The sequence below is a fragment of the Bacillus rossius genome, chromosome 3 (genome assembly GCF_032445375.1).
Source record: "Bacillus rossius redtenbacheri isolate Brsri chromosome 3, Brsri_v3, whole genome shotgun sequence".
NCBI lineage: Eukaryota > Metazoa > Arthropoda > Insecta > Phasmatodea > Bacillidae > Bacillus > Bacillus rossius.
In genome coordinates, this window is record NC_086332.1 from 43140072 (window position 1) to 43162332 (window position 22261).

The window sequence follows — 22261 nt, forward strand, 5'->3', positions numbered from 1 at the left end:
TGTGGTGTTGCGTCATGTCGCATCACGTCTTGACTGATTCTGTGTGTGCCCACATACATAATTATTTCCTCCCAGCAAATACAGGCATGAGCTGTTAATTAATTAATAGTTATACTGTAACAAAAAAAAAAACACACTATTTATTAGTGTCATACAAAAAATATGGATACTTAAAATTGAAATCATTGCAGAAAAAAAAAGGAGCAGTTTAAAACTGATAAATCCTTATTAAACAAGCGCTCCACATTCAGCTTTGTGATGGAGCGAGGCGGTGCAGTAAGACGCTGTACTCCCATTCCAGGTGAGCCAGGTTCGAGTCCAGGTCCGACCATCCGGATCTCGGCTTGTCATGGTTTTCCTGAAATCACAACATGCTGAGATGGTTCCTCGCCATTCACCATGACCGATTCTTTACACAATTTAATTTTTTTCCCCTCTCATAACTAAGACTTAAGTTTATTTGTTTTTGTTAGGCCGGGGGGGGGGGGGGGGGAGTTCGGTTAGGGAAGACTCTAGGTGCATCCCAGGCCGAAGCTTTTACACATAATCATGCTGGGTTTTAGCCGTGCATATAGGATAGCATTCATTGCGTGCTTTGTTTGGGTATTGGCCAGACATGACCGCAATTAATACCATGATTAACTCCTCTATCTTAGATCTAGACTTTAATAACTAACCAGGTGAAACCTGCACAGACGCACTGAAAACCCTCGGCTAATTCATGAGGATTAAATTATTGGAAGCATTAAACAGGCAGGTTCAGGAAGAAGTGTTGTTCATGGGTAGATAGCTTCAACCATGCTGGGGTCGGGAGCTTGGACCTTGTGACCCGCATTGGTGTTTGTGCACGTCTGGGTCTCCTTAACTTGAGACTTTTATTGCACACGTCACTAATGACGTTGCATATAGACGAGACGTTGAACTCCTGCGGGGAAAAAAACCTGCTTCAGGCAGACTACCAAACATAAATCCATCCAACGATGATTCCAGCTCCATCGTTGGCGACGCGACTAGGCTACGCTCTTCGCCTTACTGCGCAGGCGCACTTTGCATTGCTAACCACGTCTGCTGAGCGAATCGCGTGATGCGGAACAGATGCGCAGCGGTTGGCGTTTCATGCATGAAGGTGTGTTGCGATATGCTTGTGACTTCCAGGTTTGTCGACGTCAAGTCACTTCCCGGAAGTAGTTTCACCTCGCTGGTGCTTCTAGCGCAAGGCTCTGGACTGGCGCGCAGTCTTCTCGTCGTGCATGGGACAACTATGATTCTGAGAGGTATCCATAATATTATACGGCGGGTAAATGAAAATAACGGAGTCATGTATGTCCCTTGAGTGTTTTCAAGACTCTGTACCGGGTGTTTCATGCTTAAAAATTATTCTGAAAACACGCATTTAAGTTCTTTTTACTCTTCAAAAAATACAGTTTAAAAAAGAAATACGGAAATAGAACTAATCATCCGTCCTCGGCTTAAACGGGCAACACTCTGATATCTTGAGCTGTTTTCAAATCGCGTGGTTTCTTCTGTAGCTCTTAACACCATAGGTATGTGTGCCCAGGTAAGACATCCGAATTGAACTCCCAATACGCGCAAATTAATTATGGCTTAACATCATCATGGTTAGCGTGTTAGCATTCCTCGATGTGACTTAGACTAAAAACAGACTTAGTTTTATGATATTGCTGTTTGGCAGCCCTTAAAAATATAAAAATTATTTTAAGTTACGGATGTTTTACCTTTGCTCATGCATGGGCAATTATTTTCTTTTTATTCACTACATATTGATTTTCATTGACGGAGTTTTAACCAACTTAAACGCTCTAAGGCTCTAAAATGTTAAGTGAATAAATTCATCTTCCATAACATTTATTGAAATCACAATATATTATCGGCAACAAGCTTATAAACTACGATAGAAATGCAAGAACGCTATAAACGCGAGAACGAAAGAAACGCAATAAGCAAAAACTTTAAATAAAGACGTTTTCAGATAGGTACCCATTTATAAATTATTTAAGATGCATACAAGCTTCATTTAGCATCAGCCAACGATCAACTCCTAGCGTTTCGGCCTTCCATGTTACAGTGAAGTGGCCAGTAGATAGGTTTGGTATGTTCTGGCACACCGGGTCCCGGGTCGGGATCCTTGGATCAGCGGCGGTCATCTTGGATGACGTCACTTCCGGCGGCTATCTTGGGTGACCTTGACCCCGGCAGCCATATTGCATCCGCCATCTTTAAATCGAGTGCCCCACTCACTCATGATGAAATTATCGCCATGGCCGCCATATTGATTTTTTTCTGTTCCGATGGAGGCCGCCATCTTGGATACAGTCGACTTTGTTTCTGCTGTTTTTTCCTAGAGAGTGCCAGCATCGCTCTTGATTTTTTTCTGTTCCACTGGAGGCCGCCATCTTGGATACCGTCGACTTTGTTTCTGCTGTTTGTTCCTAGAGAGCACCAGCGTCGCTCTGTCTCATCACATAAGGTAGATGTTCCATTACCTACCAGAGCTATTATAGTCCTTATAGAAATATTACATCTAATTTTTTATGCAAAATACTTTGGAAGCTCTGTGATTTGAACCATCGCAGCTCTGACCTATAGGTTGGAAAACATACACCTTTAACCGCACCGCCATCGAGACATTTACTAGACTGAGAATTAAATAAGGTATAATAAAAATAACATGCATATTTGGACTTTAATTTTTTAATTTTAAGTAATAATAGCATAACTTGCTCGAGACAGAACCGCCATCTTGTATTAAGTCACAACTGTTGCAATTCGCGTTACGGCCGCCATCTTGAAAATCCGTAATTTCAATGCTAAAAATTCCAAAAAATATTTTAAAAATTGCGTACTTCAAATGCTTAGTTATTTAAACGATTTCGGTCCTCGGTTCGATTTCCGGCGAGAGTAAACTTTTAACAAAATCATTCTCATGACGTCTAGCATTCCTTCCCATGACTAAATCCTTGCTACAGTATCTACAGCGGCTTCCTTCCGATTCAGCTGCAGATAACAAACCATGATCCATGGCAGCTTCTGTGACTAATGTTAGATGCAAATTGATAGTTTTCCAATTGGAACCTTTACTGAAATAATTTTTTTTTAATATTTAATCAGCGAGAGTTAAGTTATCTTATTCAAAGCAACTTGTAAGTAGTTCTGCTTGTCAACAACAGCTGCCGGGAATTGATCTAATCAATCAGTATTCTAATAAGTTAATTTTTTGGTGAATTTTGAACTTTTTTCATTGAAATCGGATAATAAATAAATATTTTCAAGATGGCGTCTTTAACGATAATTGATACAAGTGGTGACAATTCAAAATGTCTGGTGTGGTGTAAGATGTTTTTATTACTTTTTATAGATAATTTTTTATATATTAATAAACTTCTGGTTTACTCTCGCCGGAAGTCAAACCGAGGACCGAAATCGTTTAAATAACTAAGCACTTGAAGTACGCAATTTTTAAAATATTTTTTGGAATTTTTTTGGAATTTGTAGCATTGAAATTACAGATTTTCAAGATGGCGGCCGTAAGGTGCAACAGTTGTGACTTAATACAAGATGGCGGTTCTGTCTCGAGCAAGTTATGCTATTATTACTTACTTAAAATTAAAAAAATTACAAGTCCGAATATGCATGTTATTTCTATATATGGGTTATTCTCTGGGAAAGGTTCAATTTGGTGTCACTCTCTGTAATACCAAACAATTTGCATAAAATAATATTTTTTTTAATTGTAAGTATGATTAAGTTTTTAGATAAACATATTGATGTAAAATTTTTGGTTACATTTTTATAATACTACTTAAATATTTAGCATGCAATAGCTATACAGTCTCCTCCGTGGACGTCCCCAATCACATTTTATATGACACTGGCCATTGTTACTCTTTAAATTCTTTTTTTAATTTTTACTCTTGTTACAATAAGTAATTGTTAGAAGCATCACAAACTCATGGCTATGCGATTTAACTTTCAATGGGCAAATGTAATTGAATAACAATATTTTAAACATTGTCCATAATCTAAAGAATCTACCTCTATGGCCAAATAATAATGCACTAAAAATTATTTAAAAAGTACAGCAACTGTTATTTCTCCATGGAATTGGAGGGAAAGGAAGCCATTTTTATTGAGCTGTTTGTGTTGATGTTCTTATTTATATGTGGTGCTCTGATATTTATAACTGAGATATAAATTTGTGCTTCGCAAAGTTCTATTCGTATCCTCCGTGGTCATCATAAACAAGGTAGGGAACTCTTGTGTATTTGTGTTAAACTCAGTGTATAAATGTATATTGGTGTAGGTTAAGCAACTGAGTTGTAGAATTTCCTAACCTCAAAATTAAAATCATAAAAAATAAAAAACCTTACTTTTATCCCCTCCGTGGACATCCCCTCCGAGGACTATGTTGGTCCACGGAGGGGATACTTATTCTCCACGGAGGAGAATTTATGTTCTGCAAAGAATACATATATAAAAATATTAGCTTGATGTGCAGTCAACCTAACTGCTGAGATATTTTCTTGTTTTCAAGATGGCACCCACAAAAAAGAAGAAAAAGAACCAGTCAGATGCGCAGATTCAGAAAAGAAGAGAGCAGAAAAAACTTAGCATGAGACGATCGAGACAGAAGTTACTTGAAAAGTCTGTTTTGTATCAAGAGTCTAAGAGAAAAGAAAGAGAACGTTATCACCAGAGAACAGCATCTGGAAAAATAATGAGTGACCGTGAAAAAAGAGCAGCAAGAAAAATTTGGAAGGATAAAGCAAAAAGATATCGAAAACAGAAAAAACAGCAGCAAAATATGGAGCAAAAAAAAACAGAAGAATGCACATCAACAAATAATCCTACCACACAGATTAATAGCAATCGTGATAAAAGGGAAAAACTTAAGTGTGGAACTCAAAGAGGAAGGAAAATGATTAGAAGAAATGGATACAAGCTACAACAAAAGATCAAGGTACTGGAAAATGAAAACAAAAAACCAAGTCAACGTTAGAAAAGTACAAAAAAAGACTAAGTAGGTTAAAAAAAAGCAGCAAATAGAAGACGATAGCCCAAGAAAGAGGTCTCGAAAACTCCTAAAAAGTCGAGACAAAAACAATGAAAATGTAGCATACAAAAAACTGCTGTTTGGAGAAGTTATTAGCAAACAAATACAGCACAACTTTCAGAAACTTAAGTCATCCAAAGTTAAAAGAGCCATGGTAAAAGTTTTAAGTAGAAAAATAGTTCGAAAATATAGGTACTTGAACTATTTGAGTACACTTACTTCAAAAAAAATGTTTCAGAGTGGTCAAGCCCATAAGAAAGTTTTGAAAGGAAGATTTATCTTGGAGAAGGTAAGATCTGACGTAACTACATTTTTAGAGACAGATAAAGCGAGTCGCTTGTGCTCAGGAAAGAAGGAAACTATAACCAGAAACAACATGAAGAAGCAAAAGCGTTTCTTAAATGACACACTTCAGAACCTGCACAAGATCTTCAAAGAAGAAAGTCCCGAGTATCAGAATTTGAGTTATCAGACGTTTTGCAGACTTAGACCTTTTTGGGTTGTGTTTCCAAAGGTATCTGAAAGAGAAACATGTTTATGCAAAACACACGAAAATATGGTTCTCTTAGTAAGAAAGCTGAATTCTTTGAACCTTGTTGATGAAAAAACACCATTTGAAGTTCTTAGAACACTGTGCTGTGACCCAAGAAATGAAGCATGCCTAGAACGACAGTGCAATGACTGTAAATCAAAATGTATACAGATTAAAGAAGATTCTGACGATAGTCCCGTGTTTTTCCAGAAGTGGACCACAAAGAAAGACCCTGTACAGTTTAAAGATAAAATTAAATTGTGTTCTAAAACTGTGAAAGTTTTAGAAGAATTTTCTAAAACGCAGCTCATATGCATTTTCTCAAGAGAAATTGTACCTTTCATGGCACATGTGTCAAACATAAGCCACCAATATGAGGAAATTTCAAAACCCAAGAAAAATATTTTACAGAATGAAGTGTTGGTATGTACATGTTGACTTTTCTGAAAACTATACCTGCAAATATTCAAAAGAAATCCAAGCAGCACATTTTGGGGGATCAAAACCCCAAGTGACTATCCATACATGTGTTCTGTACTGTCATACGGATGTTGCACCATCACCTCTCTGTTATGGAACAGTCAGCTCGTGCAACAGACATGATCCTGCAGCAATAGTTGCCCATTTACTGCCTATTATTCAGGATATAAAGTCACGTATACCTCAGTTGGAAAAGGCTCACTTCCTTAGTGATGGACCCTGTACCCAGTACAAAAACCGGAAAATGTTTCAGCTAATGGGTGGCTTTTTATCAAGAGAATTGAATGTGGAAGAAATTCACTGGCATTTCAGCGAAAGTGCTCATGGAAAGGGTGCTCCAGATGGAGTTGGGGCAGCTCTAAAAAGAACAGCTGATGGCTTGGTAGCACATCAAATTGATATTCCAGACTGTGACACGTTAGTTCCTTTTCTACAAGACCATTGCAAGTGTATATCAGTGAAACAAATTCAGGAATCAGTCATAACCAGTATTGATAAGCACATACCAAATAATATTCAAGTGTTCAAAGGCACAATGAAGATACATGAAGTTGTATTCAAAAAGGGATCTCAAAGTCTGCATGTTAGACGACTATCATGCAATAGCTGTGAAGCTGGTCCATGTCATCATTATGGAATGGGACTGATAATTAATTATGCAATAGCAACAGGGAGCCAACTTCCGTTTTTGTTAAAATAAGTAATTTTTTTGTGTGTTGAAAATGAGAGTAAATCTATGATCTCATTTTACAACAATTTGCCAAAATTATTTTTTACATAACTAACATTATGTACTTTCCTGACTTTAAATATACAAATTCACATTCTAAACATTAGGTAATGTGGCACTTGTATCCCTAATACATAATTACATACTTTAATCTGTGACTTGGAAGTATTATCTCCCCTCCGTGGACATACATGTCCACTCCGTGGACATAGCATAAAGAATAACATTTAATATTGTAGTAAATAACTGTTGAAAAACTTGACCAGTTGCTTAGCAGAGTTTAGTAACTTCAATAAAAAATATGAGAGAATTTATTTGCTTCAGTTTATAATTTTCTAGAAAAAAAATTTTCTTCTTGATTTTCTATCTTTTTCAGAGAATGACCCATATACCTTATTTAATTCTCAGTCTAGTTGATGTCTCGATGGCGGTGCGGTTAAAGGCGTATGTTTTCTAACCTATAGGTCAGAGCTGTGATGGTTCGAATCACAGCGCTTCCAAAGTATTTTGCATAAAAAATTAGATTTAATATTTCTATAAGGACTATAATAGCTGTGGTAGGTAATGGAACATTTACCTTATGTGATGAGACAGAGCGACGCTGGTGCTCTCTAGGAACAAACAGCAGAAACAAAGTTGACGGTATCCAAGATGACGGCGTCCAGTGTAAGAGAAAAAAATATCAAGAACGATGCTGGCGTTCTCTAGGAACAAACAGCAGAAACAAAGTCGACTGTATCCAAGATGGCGATCTCCAGCGGATGTAGCCCCGGACTACAGTTCGACTTCACACAAAACTACCGGGGATCTACAAAAAACTTTCCACACTCCACTGTTACAGGAAAGCCAAAAAAATATATATCCAAAACGTCGCCCTTCCCTGTTGGGTGGGTGTAGGATCCAGCAACAAACAAAAGTATATAATAAAGTGGCATGGGAGGCCATGGGGCTCGAGATTAGCAAAAACTAAAATAAAATATTCTTTACTAACTCATGTAAATTTAATAAACCTCTTTTGTTACGAACTATGACTCTATCCAAGAACAACCATATTAACATGTACATAGGTAATACTATACAGCCAAGTAGTAACACAAACATTTAAAAAATATATATTTAATAAGTCCATATGGCCAACGTACAATTACCAAACCACACTACTTCGTTGTAATTACCAAACGTTATGTCTTATTTATGTTACGAAAAAGTTATTATCCATTGTCTTTCATCAAGCTTAAAAGCGTATTAGCCAAAATCGTGACTGAGTGCACACGAGTCTCAAAATACTTCGTCCAATTCAACTCCCGGTATGTCTTGCAACTGGGGAAAACTCATTGTGGGGAATAATGCAGTTTTTTGCCTTACTTTGCTATCCGCCGTGATGAAACGCCGCTACCTCGGCGCTCGCCCGGGCCCGCGGGAACTCGCCGACGCTCCTGGCGTCGCGTCGTCCAATCCAGCACTCCTTCCGCGGTGCTCGCCGCACACGCGCTCGTGGCTCCTCACTCGGGAATCTTCGTCTCCACCGAAAAGCCACTAAGGGGTTAGTCACAATGTTACCAACTTCACAACTTGTCCGCACGTTCAGACCGCACAAACACGGGAAAGTTCGGAAGAAGAAATAAAAAAAAAATTACCATCTACTAGAAATAAACAAATCTAGATTAATTAATCATAGCAAATAAATTCCGTTAACAAAAAAAAAGGTAAACGAATGACGCCGTTACCAACCCAGTGGTAACACGGAACAGAAAATAAATCAATATGATGGCCATGGCGAAAATTTCATCATGAGTGAGTGGGGCATTCGATTTAAAGATGGCGTATCCAATATGGCGGATACAAGATGGCGGATCTAATATGGCCGCCGGGGTCAAGGTCATGGTCAATCTCTAAGGTCGTCAATCTCAAAGATTAAGGTCAAATTTCACGGTCAAATTTCAAGGTCAAGGTCAAAAGTCACGGTCACGGTCATCAAAGATGGCTGCCGGAAGTGACGTCATCCAAGATGACCGCCGCTGACCCGGTGTGCCAGAACATACCGAACCTATCTACTGTGGCCCGAAAACTTTTAAAGATGCAACCATAATGTGCAGAGAAAGATACCTACTATTTTCGTTTTTTTTTTCTCACACGCATAGCATCTTCACTTATCAAACTATCGCTCTCTTTTAAATCAAATTATTCAGAATTGCATACGTTTTCGTGGAAAACATTATTTATGCAAAGAAACCTAAAGATGGATTTCTTTTCTACAGTTTTGTATTTTCAAGTTGTAGGGCAGGGTATATCTTGCGATTTGCTGGTTATATAAATCATCGTATTTTTCTTGCGTTTTTTGCGTGTTTCGTCTTCACGCTCTTGCATTCTGCGTAGTTTATAAACGTAGTCTCAGCCGATAACCAGTAACTTAAGTGTTAGAAATAATAGTAAATTTACAAACTTTTCAACGAATAATTTAACTCAAATAAACGAAGTGTTCTTCGTAAATTTAAATAACTTAAACTTCGTAGAAACGTAGAAACTAAGCCGTATTTCGACTTCCGTGTTGGATGTTCCGTTCTAAACAAAGGTAAACACACACATTAAAAAAAATAAGGCGTTATTACTGTAGACTTAACCATTTTTTTTAATGTTTTGTTAATATACCAAGAATATTTATTTGGACTCATGTTAAAAGTAAGTGAAATCAGTGGCGGTAAATTCAATTAGATAGCTGCAAATGTATGAAGATCCCTTGATAATTTGAACAGCGTTCTTCGTAAATTTAAGGTAAACATTTTTAACATTGTGACTTGGTTTCAAACATGGAGCAAATTGCACTTGCATACCTCCAGTTATTAGTTCATGCTCGAGAAATTATAACTTTTCTTTTATCCCTGTGGCCGTCGTATCAATGACATTTAAGGAACATCCTGTGTTTGTGGTGCCTTCTCGTTACGGCTGAAATACTACCCGTTTGGAAGTATTTTAAATGCCAAATCAAGCATTCTAGGAATTGATACTGTCATATTAATTGATTGCGGTAAGTACCAGTGTGGTACCTTCAGTTGTCACTTAAATTGTTTCAAGTAAAACCCAAAGTCTGTGGACGTCCATGTCGTTGATCCGTAAGGCTGAATGTGCATGTGGTATTTAAATTAATCTCGGCCTTAACGCTTCGGCTCACTTCACAAGCTACTCTTTCGTTTGCAGTTATTATTTATGCGGTTCTAAACTTGCATAAAATCACAATAGGTTTGCAAGGGTGTAGCCCAGATTTTAACTTCATTATACTTACTAAGACATATTTTTGTTGTTGTAACTTCACTTTTCAATGAACAGTATTGAAAGTGCGGATACAAAGGCATTTCGGAGAGGCACTCTTTACTTCTGGCTGCAACCTTGTTGGATTCAAACAAACCTGTATCGTTTTAATGTTCGCGCCTGAGTGCATGGAAACATTTTGAAAAATAACCGAAATATACTCCAACGTAGTGTGTGCGGTTGAGAATCATCTACTTAATAAAACTCTAACACTGATTGGCATACAACGCACAGCTTAAATCTGTGGATCAAGAAGCATGGAGTTTTATATAAATGTTCCTTATACGAGGGCTGCTTTTTTTTTTAACCTCCGATGTGCTATAAAATGACAAATTTACATAACATCATAATTTTATTACCAAACGTTCAGAGGGGTCTTGCTTATTTGTCTAAATAATCGTCAAAACGATCGAGGCACTTGTCATATCGTGATACAAGCCTTCTTCGATGCCTTCTTCGAAGAAGTTAGCCGCCAATGAATAGAGACACAGGGCCAGCGCCTGGATCGCCCTCTCCCTCACGACGTCGCTGTGAGGCGGCTGGACTAATCACCCGGCGCATTGTGCCGCACTATTCGCATCTCTTGCGATAATTCTTGACGCGGGAGACAGTGCGCCGTGCGATTAGTCCATCCGACTAACAGCGACGTCGTGAGAAAGAGGGAGATCCAGGCGCTGGCCTTGTATCTCTCAGAATTAAGTAAATATGCTAATAGCCATTAACCAAACAAAAGCTAAAACAACCACTTTTTTCTTCTTTTTACTGCAAATGTGAATATCAAATTTATAATAAAAAATTTAATTAGTTTAAATTTAACATGCCAATACTGATTTAATGGATTATATGTATTTTTTTAAATAATTTAACCCCTGTTAAAAATAAGAGGTGATATTTTTTGGAGAACGTCGAATAAGAAAATATAGGAGTAAAAATGTTTATTTTTCATTTCAAATATCTTAAATTAAGTTTCATTTGACGAGAAGATATTATTTTTATTGTTAAAATTGTATTTTACAATTTTTCACCTTTTATAAAGTAGAAATTCAGCAAATTGTAAAAAAAAGAGTTGGTAGATTTTGCATGTTTCTCAATAATAAAACATAACTTATAGCCTGCTTGATTTGCTTCAGAGATACGATTTTTATAATGACAAAAATTTACCAACTTTTCACCCCTTTTGCGGTCGAATATGTTAAAATTGTAAAGGTTAAAACATGATTTAAATCATAATTTTGTACTTTATTCTTGTCCAGTTTCCTACCTGCATCTTAATTTGCTTGTATGTATTATTTATTGCTATAAAAACTAATGTGCCCCTGTTTCACTGCTTTTGGGGTCGAATATCGAAAAAATTGTAAAATTACTTTACGTAATTAATTATTTACGTTATTTATGCAATAATTTTTATACCCAGCTTTGTTTACTATGGCTATATGTATATTTTATGATAAATCATAACTTACTACCTTTTCACACCCTCTGTAACTCTATATGCATAATGCTCATTCTTCATTAGATCTAATAGATTTGGAAATATGCATTATTTCTTTAAACCGAACTTAACCCCTTTAAAGGCATAATCTTGTAAATAAATTAGATAATAATTAAATAGCTTATTATTTTTACCATTATTTACGTCTTACTTAATTTATTAGTAATCGGAGATACGATTTTTTTTAAAATAAATGAATTCATCCCCCTTAAAAGCCGAATTTTAATAAACGCAAAAAATAAGAAATACGTAACTCTAGATGCAAGTTTTTTTTAATATTTAACTTCTCATTATCATTGAATTTAAAAACACACCTACCCCTTTTACCAACCTTAAGGGTTTTAATTTCACAAAATGGTAAAATTGTGGTTGGTAGTTTTCATATGTTTATTGTTGGTCCCTTGTATATTTTGTTATGCTTTTATGGCTTAGGAAATATAATTAATTATCTTAAATCCATATTTAAATTCTTTTTCACCCCTTAGGAGTGAAAAATGGGTAAAATTTACAAAATGGTAAAATTGTGCTTGGTATTTTTTATGTTTATTATTGGTAAGTACCCAATATCACTTATTATAATTAGTTAAATCCGGATAAATAATAATTATTCTTAAAACATACCTACCCCTTTTTCACCCATTAGGGGTTGAATTTCGCAAAATATTAAAATTTTGGTTGTTTGTATTCGAATGTTTATTATTGGCAATATTATTTATTACACTTAATTGAATTTGGAGATATAATTATTCATTTTTTTAACATACCACTTTTTCACCCCTTAGGGGCTGTTTTTCACGTATAATTTAAATTTTTTGGCAGGCTGGTTTTTTATGTCCGTTATTAGCACCGAATATATTTAATTTAGCTTGATTAGTTTCAAAGATATTGCTACAATTTTAATAATTGTTGAGTGGGAAGAACTGGGTTCATATAGGGTTAGCCCAAGTATTTTTTTATTTTCACAGTTTTATTAACTGCTAATATTTACAACACTAATAAATAATCTTACTTAAAAAGCATACTAATCAATTACTCGCAAGTTCTTACACACCGCACACCTCACACAACTCTCGCCGCAGCACTCCTCGTGGACCTCTGTCGCTGAACTCTCGTCGCACTCCGTCGCCGTCGTCGCCGCCGTCGCACCTCTCATCGCCGAGGAGCTCACGCCAACTCGCCGAGCAGCTCACTCCAACTCGCCGAGCAACTGTCGCGAAGGGTGGCGTCCAGGCTTATATAGACCTTGGTGCCCTTCTAGAAGTGACTAGCACGGCTGGGGCCAGTCGCGTCATCCTGCGCCGACCCGACGCCAAAATCTTAAATTAAGTACTAAATCTATGATAGTGTTGGAGATGTCAAATTAAAAGATACATTTTCATACTGACATCGCCGGTATTTCAGGTAACGATAGTACTGACCTTAAATCGATCAGTTTGTGGAGACTAAGAATTTGGATGACACTAGTTTTGTGAGATAGGCTTTCTTAATTAGAAATATTCACATTATTTGAATACAATTATGTTTTATTGGAACTTGCAGTACTCCTGAGTACAGAATTCTTGTTTAGCAGGAGCAAAAATGTTTTATTTCAATTATTTCATACAATGAAACCCTCAGAAACTTAATTAAATCATCGGAATTATTAAACCTGTACTTCTTTGAGTACCTAACCACATTTTTGTTTAATATTTATGCACATCGCAGAGACACCGGTATTTAATTATTTGTGTTTTTAATTATAACAAAAGTTGGAATACAGTGTTTTAAATATTTGGTTGTGTAATATTTCTACGTGTAATAGTATAAAACATGTATTATGTTTTAACCGTTACTGTATCAAAAGTTCAGTTAAAGGTTGTAAATGTTTACTTCCGTCCAAAAAAAAAAAAAATATTTTGTACAAAGTAAAATATCCTTCAACAAGAGATTTCACTTTTCTTATAATTTTTTTTTTTTTTGGTTAATTATTGTATTCGAACCTTCCATTCAGTTTAACAACTTAAGTATATATAATAATTTCGCTATGAAATTAAATAGTGTATACATAGTACACTTTATATTTGAGATTATTACGAAAAAATATGTAATTTTATTTTAAATACTTTATTACAATTGTACGGGTTTCAAATACAAAATAAAACATTAATTGTTCATTTTTTTAATGGTCCTTGCAATTGGGGAGATTTATTATATATAGTTTAGGAAATACACCATTGCTGATTACAATGTATGTCATAAGAAACCTCAATAACACACAAGAAAGTTAAATATACAAACACACAGAAAACAGCGAAAATCAGAGAACATTACAACATTTAAAACACAGACAGCATAGAAAATAACATAGAAAGAATTGGTAAAAAAAAAAATAATACAGCACAGACGGACAAAGTGGGCTAACAACGACGAGACAGTAGCAACTAGAACAGTAAATAAAGACGAAAAATACTTTGGACAACTCACAGAATTGAATTTTCAATACTTTTACAAAAGATTCCATTGGAAACCAGTTGACAAGGAATTGTTTGCAATACGAAAATAAATATAATATAACTTTGTACATCGGCTTTGGTTATTTTTGCATATATGAAAAACGGTTTATCGCGGCATAACTGAGTATTTCTTACAAAAATTAACTAATAAATGTATACTTTAATTGATATGTACAATTTTTTAAACCATGGAAAAGATAAGCGATCGAATATTCAACAATTAGGTTATCATTTCTTTACCGTGCTTAATATGCGCAGCTAATACTGGAAAACTATTCAAACAACGGTTTGAAAATAACTTTAAATATTGAATGTACTGGGGCAACACAAAGCATAAACGGTGACACTATTTGGTATTGATACAGTTATTTTCATGTAAGTGTACAAATAAACAAATATGTAAGTTTACATGAATATTTCTGTTCCAGTTACAAAGAAAATTTACGGTGCGCAACGGCAGACAGAAAAACCCAACGATGAAACTTAAAAGATAAAAAGTGAAAACACAACGGCTATACAGAGACGAACAGGCGAACCCAGTGTCAAAACAGTGACGACAGCACAGACGAACACCGTAAGCAACAGTTGAGTGAAAAAAAAACCCAGATATTTTGAAACCCACAACGATGATAGCGCAGACTAACATAGTGTATGTTTCCTAAGACAGCAGTTGCGACGTTTCGGGAGGCACAAACAAAATGAGGTTTCTCATGACATACAGTTTAATGAATAAACTGTATGTCATGCTCATGAGACATATACATCTACATCTTGAATTAATTTACCTATAATTTAAAATGTACTTTGTCAGTAGAAATTTTATTCAATGAACTACACTGTTTTTGAAATTCACTTAGATATTGACTTTATTTAAACAGATTTGTGTTTTGTTTGTTTTATGTGTATATTTGTTTACAATTGCAGTCTTCTTAACACTGACATGATGTTATTCCATGAGTTTACTGTAGTTTCGTGTGTCATTAACACGTGCAGTAACATCTAACCTCAGTAACGAACAAATTTATGTGTTCTTATGTTGTTCGTTCAGCATGAATTATGTAATTTCATAATAGTGAAATATAATTTGTATAACTAGTCTGGCAATTTTTTAGTAACTTTCCTGCAAACAAACTTGCAATCCCGCTACAATAATTATATAGAAATATAGACTAGTAAAAACATATGTAAGAGCTTGCACTGTCGAGGGTAAAGTTATTTTGAAATAAATGTTAGATACTAAAAGAGTGTGTTTCGTTAAAATATGCATGTGCTTACAAGCATGAATTTATTGTATAAACATTTTATTTATTTGGTTTTAAAGCCACAGAAAAGTTAATTTTTTTATATTACTTTTGGCTTTCCTTTGTTTTACTGTGCTTTACATGCACAGCTAATTCCTGCAAAGCTATCAAACAACTGTTTGCAAATAACTAAATATTGGAGGTACTGGGGCAACACTAAGCATAAATGGTAACACTATTTTGTAGTGATACAGTTATTTTCATGTAAATGAACAAATTATCAAATAGTTAAGGCTACATGAATATTTCTGTTCCATTTACAAAGAAAATTTACGGTGCACAACGGCAAACAGAATAAATCAACGATGAAACTTAACAGATAAAAATTGAAAAAACAACGGCTATACAGAGATGCACAGGTGAACCCAGCGATGTGAAGAAACAGTGATGACAGCACAGACAAACACCGTAAGCAACGGCTGAGCGAAAAAACCGATACTTTGAAAACCACAACGATGATAGCGCAGACTAACACAGTATATGATTCCTAAGAGAACAGTTGCGACGTTTCGGGAAAGAGATCTATTCCGTTCTTAAGGCACAAACAGACTGATTGATGTTTGTCATGACATACAGTTTAATTAGTAATGGCGTTTGTTCGAAACTACATCTTGAATTGATTAAAATATTATTTAAAATGTTGTTAGTCAGTGGAAATTTTATTTAATAAACTATACTGAATTACTGTTGATATTCACATAGATACAGACTTTCTTTAAACATATTTGTATTTTGTTTGTTTTATGTGTATATTTGTTTACACTTCTGTTAACAAGGCACAGGTATTAGTGCAGAGAAGTTTATTCAAAAGAGGAACCTGTTTCTGTAACAATAAGTGTCAAGAGCGTAGTAAAAAAAAGGGGGAAAGTAGGGTTGCCAGATTTATTTAGACAAAGAAATATATATTACAAAAATTACAATGGCTGGATATCAAAAAGTACTTAAGGGATCGTCAACTAACCTAAAAATGTATTTTCAAGCATTATCTTTGTAAAAGAGTTTGCGGAGGAGGGACTGACTTCTGCCCTCCCCTTCCACAAATACTGCCTACACCCATGGTAAATGTGTAAACAAAATCACATGTAGTTACACGTACTAGTACATGATGTACTCAAAAGACGTGAATTAAAATTTAGGAGACCGTAATATTTGATAGTTGTACTTATAATATTATATGTCAATAATTTTTCAAGACATGTGATGATAGCCTACATGGAGTACTATAGTCTGAAACTATGTATTTGTACTGTTATGCAATGATTGTACACTCACACTTGTAGCATGAGGCATCACTACAAGGCAATCTGAAGATGAGAAAAGATGCATTATCTAAATTTATAGACCGAGTCGTAAGACACTAGATTCGTATTCCAGAGAACACAGGTTTAAATCCCGGCTCACCATTGTCATATCGTTTTGGCATGAAACGACTTAAAAATAAAAGCGATCTTACGGGTACCAGAACAGACGAAAAGGTCTATATCATCTTGCTTTAGCATTTTCCTAACTATATAAGCTTCGGCCTGAGACGCATTAAAGAGTCTTCCCTACTTAGACCTCTCAAATACACTTAGTTTTAATTAAGGTTAGGGAAAAAAAATATGTTCAGTGTAGCTCATGACTCAGACGTGATATCGTGATGATTCGTGTGTTTGTGTATAGGGAACTGACAACACTGGACAATACAGATTGTACGTTCACCAAAAAACATTAATTTTAATAATATGCCTTCGGTATTTCATTTATCATATTGCAGGCCAATGTTAAACAAAATTTTCGTCGAATATTAATTGAAATTGTCTGTTTTGAATTAAAATTTTTAGTACGTAGTCAATGTCTCGTTTTTGTTGTTTTTATTTTAAACTATTACACTAAAAGCGACTCGCTGACATAGAATTTTCAAGTGAAACCAACGACCCTGAGTCTCGATTCAGCCCCACCGATTTTTTCTAGAAATTTGGTGGATGGTTCCTTACTGTAGGTCATGGCTAATTCCTTTCACATTGTCGCTCTATGTGGCATTGTGTTTTGCCGTTGGCATTGACCTCGCTATCAATCTTTTTACGGACAAGCAAGCATTTCAGAATAAGAAGAAAAATAATATCGGAAATAGGCTATGCCCCTGGTAAACATACATTAAAAAGGATTTCAAGGGCTTTTATAAATTAATATTCTGAAATTTTTTCACTAAACCAGCTCATTACAGTATTTCTAAATGATTCAACATTATTATTATATTATAATGTTTTAAAAAAGTAAAAAAAGAAGAATATTCCAGTGACAAGATTTGAACCACTCCTTTTGTTTGTGTGTACGCAATTGCGCAAATGTGCAAATATGCTTTAATGCAAAAATACCATCGACTGTTTCTGTCCTCAGTCCCTTCCCAATTTAAGCCATCGAATGCCCGGCTCCTCATAGTTTTACCTTTCTTCGCTCTCTGAGCTTTACTTCGTTATGCTGTGACAACGCCATCGCCTCGACTTACCGTACCAAGGTCCAAGGTGTACAGAAGTTTCACATAAAAAATTTGTTACTCCCTTAGTAGACACGCGTTCATATTTTTATGTAACTCTTTTTTAATGGTGTGGTTTTTGCAGCGACGAACATACCCTATCTACCTGCGTCAGACTAATGTCATTCTCATTGAATTGCGCCTTTCGCCCGAGTTGAAACGGATTCCTTATATACTGTAATGGAATTGTACTGCATTTTGTCAAAAGACAATTTAATAAGTGTAATTTTTTTATAACACCAGTTATACTCTTTTATTATAAATAACAGCATTACTCTATGCTTGTACATAAAATCTCTGTGGAAACTTGTATGTTAAATACTCTTTGTAATCAAATGTTAGTTTTAAAACAAGAACAGGGAAAAAGAAATGAAAGTGACTATTAAGAACATTGAACATATTGTTACGATTTACCGCGGGTTCGTAAAGGATAGCCCAATTAAAGATTTTTATCACACACACACAGTTTTATTTATTACCACTACTTGTCACTTACAAATAATCTTCTAAATTGGCAGATAATTAATTACACGTAAAGAAATGTCAATTCCCCAGTCACTCGTTTCACACACCTCGCTGGGCCGCACTTCCGGTGCAACTCTCGCCGCAGCACCCCTCGTGGGTCTCCGCCGCGGGACTCCATCGCCACACTCCGCCGCCGCCGTAACACCCTTCGCCGAGATCCCACACGACGACTCACTCGCAACCTCACTCGGGACTCCGCCGCGCCCGCGACTCTATCGCCCGGAAACTCCACCGCGGGAAAACTCCCGACTCCACTGAACTCTCTCACTCCCTGCCCTGGAACCTTCGTCCAAGGACTTCGCCACTCTGCCGCACCCGCGGCACTATCGCCCGGAAACTCCGCTGCGGGAGAACTCCCCACTGAACTCTCTACTGAACTCTCTCACTCCCTGCCCTGGAACATTCGTCCAAGGACTTCGCCACTCTGCCGCATCCGCGGCACTATCGCCCGGAAACTCCGCTGCGGGAGAACTCCCCACTGATCTCTCTACTGAACTCCACTCGAAGGTCGGCCCAACCTCCTTATATAGCCCTTGGGTTCCCGTCCAGAATAATCGGGCATGTCTCCGAGATATCGCGTGACCTTCGCCGTCGAAATGCCCAGAAACGCGTCGTGAGTCCTCGAAGGACGCGGCGGCTGCTCAAAGAACGCCGATAAACGCAACAAGCATCGGGTTCCCACAAAACGCGCCGATAAACATGTCTGAGTCCTTTTATGCCGCAGTGCGGCCTCTTTTACGTAACTCGATCTGAGGCAGGGGCGCGCTGCGAAGGTCAGGATGTCGCGAGATAGTATGACACGAGATACCAGGGAGAGGATGCGGGTGGAAGGGGGCGCAGACAGGCCGAACGAGCGTGGCGACGCCAAGCACTGCAGCCAAGCGCGATCGTAACAATATATTGAATTTAGAAGGCTGAAAAGGACAATCATTTTTAATGTGATAATATATTTATTAATTAAAATCCTACACCGAATTTAAAGGGATATCTACAGAGCAAGATTGAAGAATGTGAATTTAACACTTGTAAAAAAAACATTAATAGACGATTAGCTAGATGAAGATTCACTGCTTTTAAAATAACTCTAACGTATGATACTACAAGACTGAATCATCATTCTTCAAGTTCATCAACTTCTGTTCACTGCTATGAAAGACTACAGAAATTAATATTTTGAAGATTTTGTATTGATTGGATATTTCTACAATTGTATGTATGGTGATGTGTTGTTGCTTCAGGTATATGTGTGTTTAGTTAGTAATAGATTAATATTGAGAAATAGGTTAGTTGTTACCAAAATTCTTCATATTATCATTGATTTCTGTTAAAGTTTGTATAATTCCTAATTTAAATTTAAATTTGATTGACTATTGCACAACTATTCCTAATAAACTTAGTATTATCCCTCAGAAGTCCTGACAAATTTTGTTTAATTAGTCTTAGTGCTATTTTTAATGAGCTAGTTTTGTTTACTGAGGTTAATTACTGTTTTGCAAATTTTTTTTTTGATTTTCATATTATTTAAGTATCAACCATTAATTTTGGATACAATTATTTAATTAGTTGTAAATTTCTTAACATTTAATTATTTTTCTTGAAATATTTTACTTTTAATATTGTATTATTCATTTGAAAGATTTCGGTAGATACAACTAAATTAATTTTGCGCTCATTTCAGTTAAGTGATTAAATTGCCTGAACAGTAATGTTAGATCAGTAATATTTTACCTTACCGGCCATTTTGGTTATTGAGACACGTACAGACAGATATCTCATAGTTATTAAAGTGTATTTTAAATTTCAATGATAAATATATATAGTATATTATTAAAAATAAAAATAATTTCAATACTAGTCACGAAATAATAATTAACTCTAGCTGCACGTAAACTTAAATATTCAAAGTGATACGAGAATGTATAACCACAACGTGCCCACTGCATCCGCCGTGACACGCATTTTTCGACACTTTCACTGGCTAACCAGCTGTGTGGTGTTGAGGCCACAAATTAATGATCGACCGCGCAGCTTACGTACGGTCGAGTTCTTACGCTGTTTCCAAACACCTCGTTAAAGGACCCCATGGCCTTAAGAATCCTTGAAAAGTGCTTCTTGAGGGAGTTGCGAGGATCGCTACAAAATCGCTGGCGCAGTCTTCCGTGAAGGGGCCATTCGCTCGCGTATTTTCATGCATCATTGAAGCCTTTGAGGGTTTGTTGTGTTATCTTTAAAAAAAAAAAATGTAACGATAGTCTTTCCCTTCGCCAGCCAACAGCTGTATATACCTTTTTTTTTTAGTTCATCTTTTAAAGTGAACTGATAAACTTTATCGTGTAAAAATGTAATATTTGCCTCAAAATAGAATGTGAAAATTTTTTAAACTCAAACAAATGACTAGGGAAATAATGTTTATTTATTGACAAGCCAGGTTGTGTTAGCTTCGAAAGAATGCCGATACCCTTTCACGGCTAGTATTTCACTATTGTTCGAATGTTTCTTGCCATTGGGAAGATTGATTTGAATTTTTTTTTGTGACATACTCCATTGTTGGTTACACTGTAGGCCTATCCCATAGAGAAACCTCAAAAACGAACGAAAAAAGATGAATACGGAAACACACAGAAAAAGAGTCAAAATCAGCCGACGGCAAAAATTAAATGCATAGACATCACAGCAGACATCGGTTAATTTTGGCTGTGTTTGCGTATTCATAGTTTTTGTTTTTGTCCGTTGTTGAGGTTTTTCTATGAGATACTGCAGTGGCATATGTTAAAAAAAATTAATCAATCTTTTACGAAGTCATACTTATGCTTCTAACATAATTTTTTGGGAAAGATTCGCCATATTTATAATGACTTGTAGACATGTGAGCGAGTGCATTAATATTCTGAACTACAGCTAATGCTCGGAATGTGTTGCAATGCCTCAGTCAATTGTTTTGTAATTTGTTTCAAGAAGGTACATACAAATACAAAGTATCTCTCTATTTCTCTCTAATGCTCTATATATTTATCTACATGTACATCTAGTTCTCTATTCTCTTTATACATATATCTCCACATATCTTTACATCTATATCTCTCTATCTTTCTCCGCTATATATCTCTATATGTCTATATATGTCACTCTATAGCAGTGAAAATATTAAGAAGCTATGTTTTACCTAGCTATATTTTATCTATATTTTTACCTGTCACAGTTGTGACATAGGTGTATAAAAACACGTGCGTATTCTAATGCAACATTGTGTAAAAAATTCAAAGCAATCGGTGAAGAACTTTCGGAGATTTAAGATTTTGAACGAACGAACTTTTACATTTTTATTTATATATATTTGAAATCACGTTTTGTTGAAATATGCATCTTTATAATGACTTGTAGACACGAGTGCATGACTGCGTGGTGCGTAACAATATTTAGAGAGGGATTCGCCACTGATTGGGGCTGCCCCGGCAATTGGCGCCTCCTCTCCGCTCGGGAACGGCTCCAGTCAGGCGGGGAGCGACCGACGCGCCGGGACGATCTCGGCCGGCAGCGACGAGCCACTTTCTTCGCCGGCTTCTTGCCCCGACTTTCCTCCCGCGCGGCTCGCTCCACCGCGCCGCCCGAGTCTATATAAGCGCCAGCCCGGGTAGACGGCTTTCAGACCGTTCGCGGAACTTCAGCGCGGTGGTGCGGGGAAATCGCGAGTCGCGGCGGGCGATCTTCACATCTCCCAGAAGAACGGATCCGACGTAGAAGTGCTTCTTTTTCTTGTTTTAAAAAAATAAACCCCCGTCGGTGCACGCCGGGATGTTGAACCAGTGACGCTCGTAAC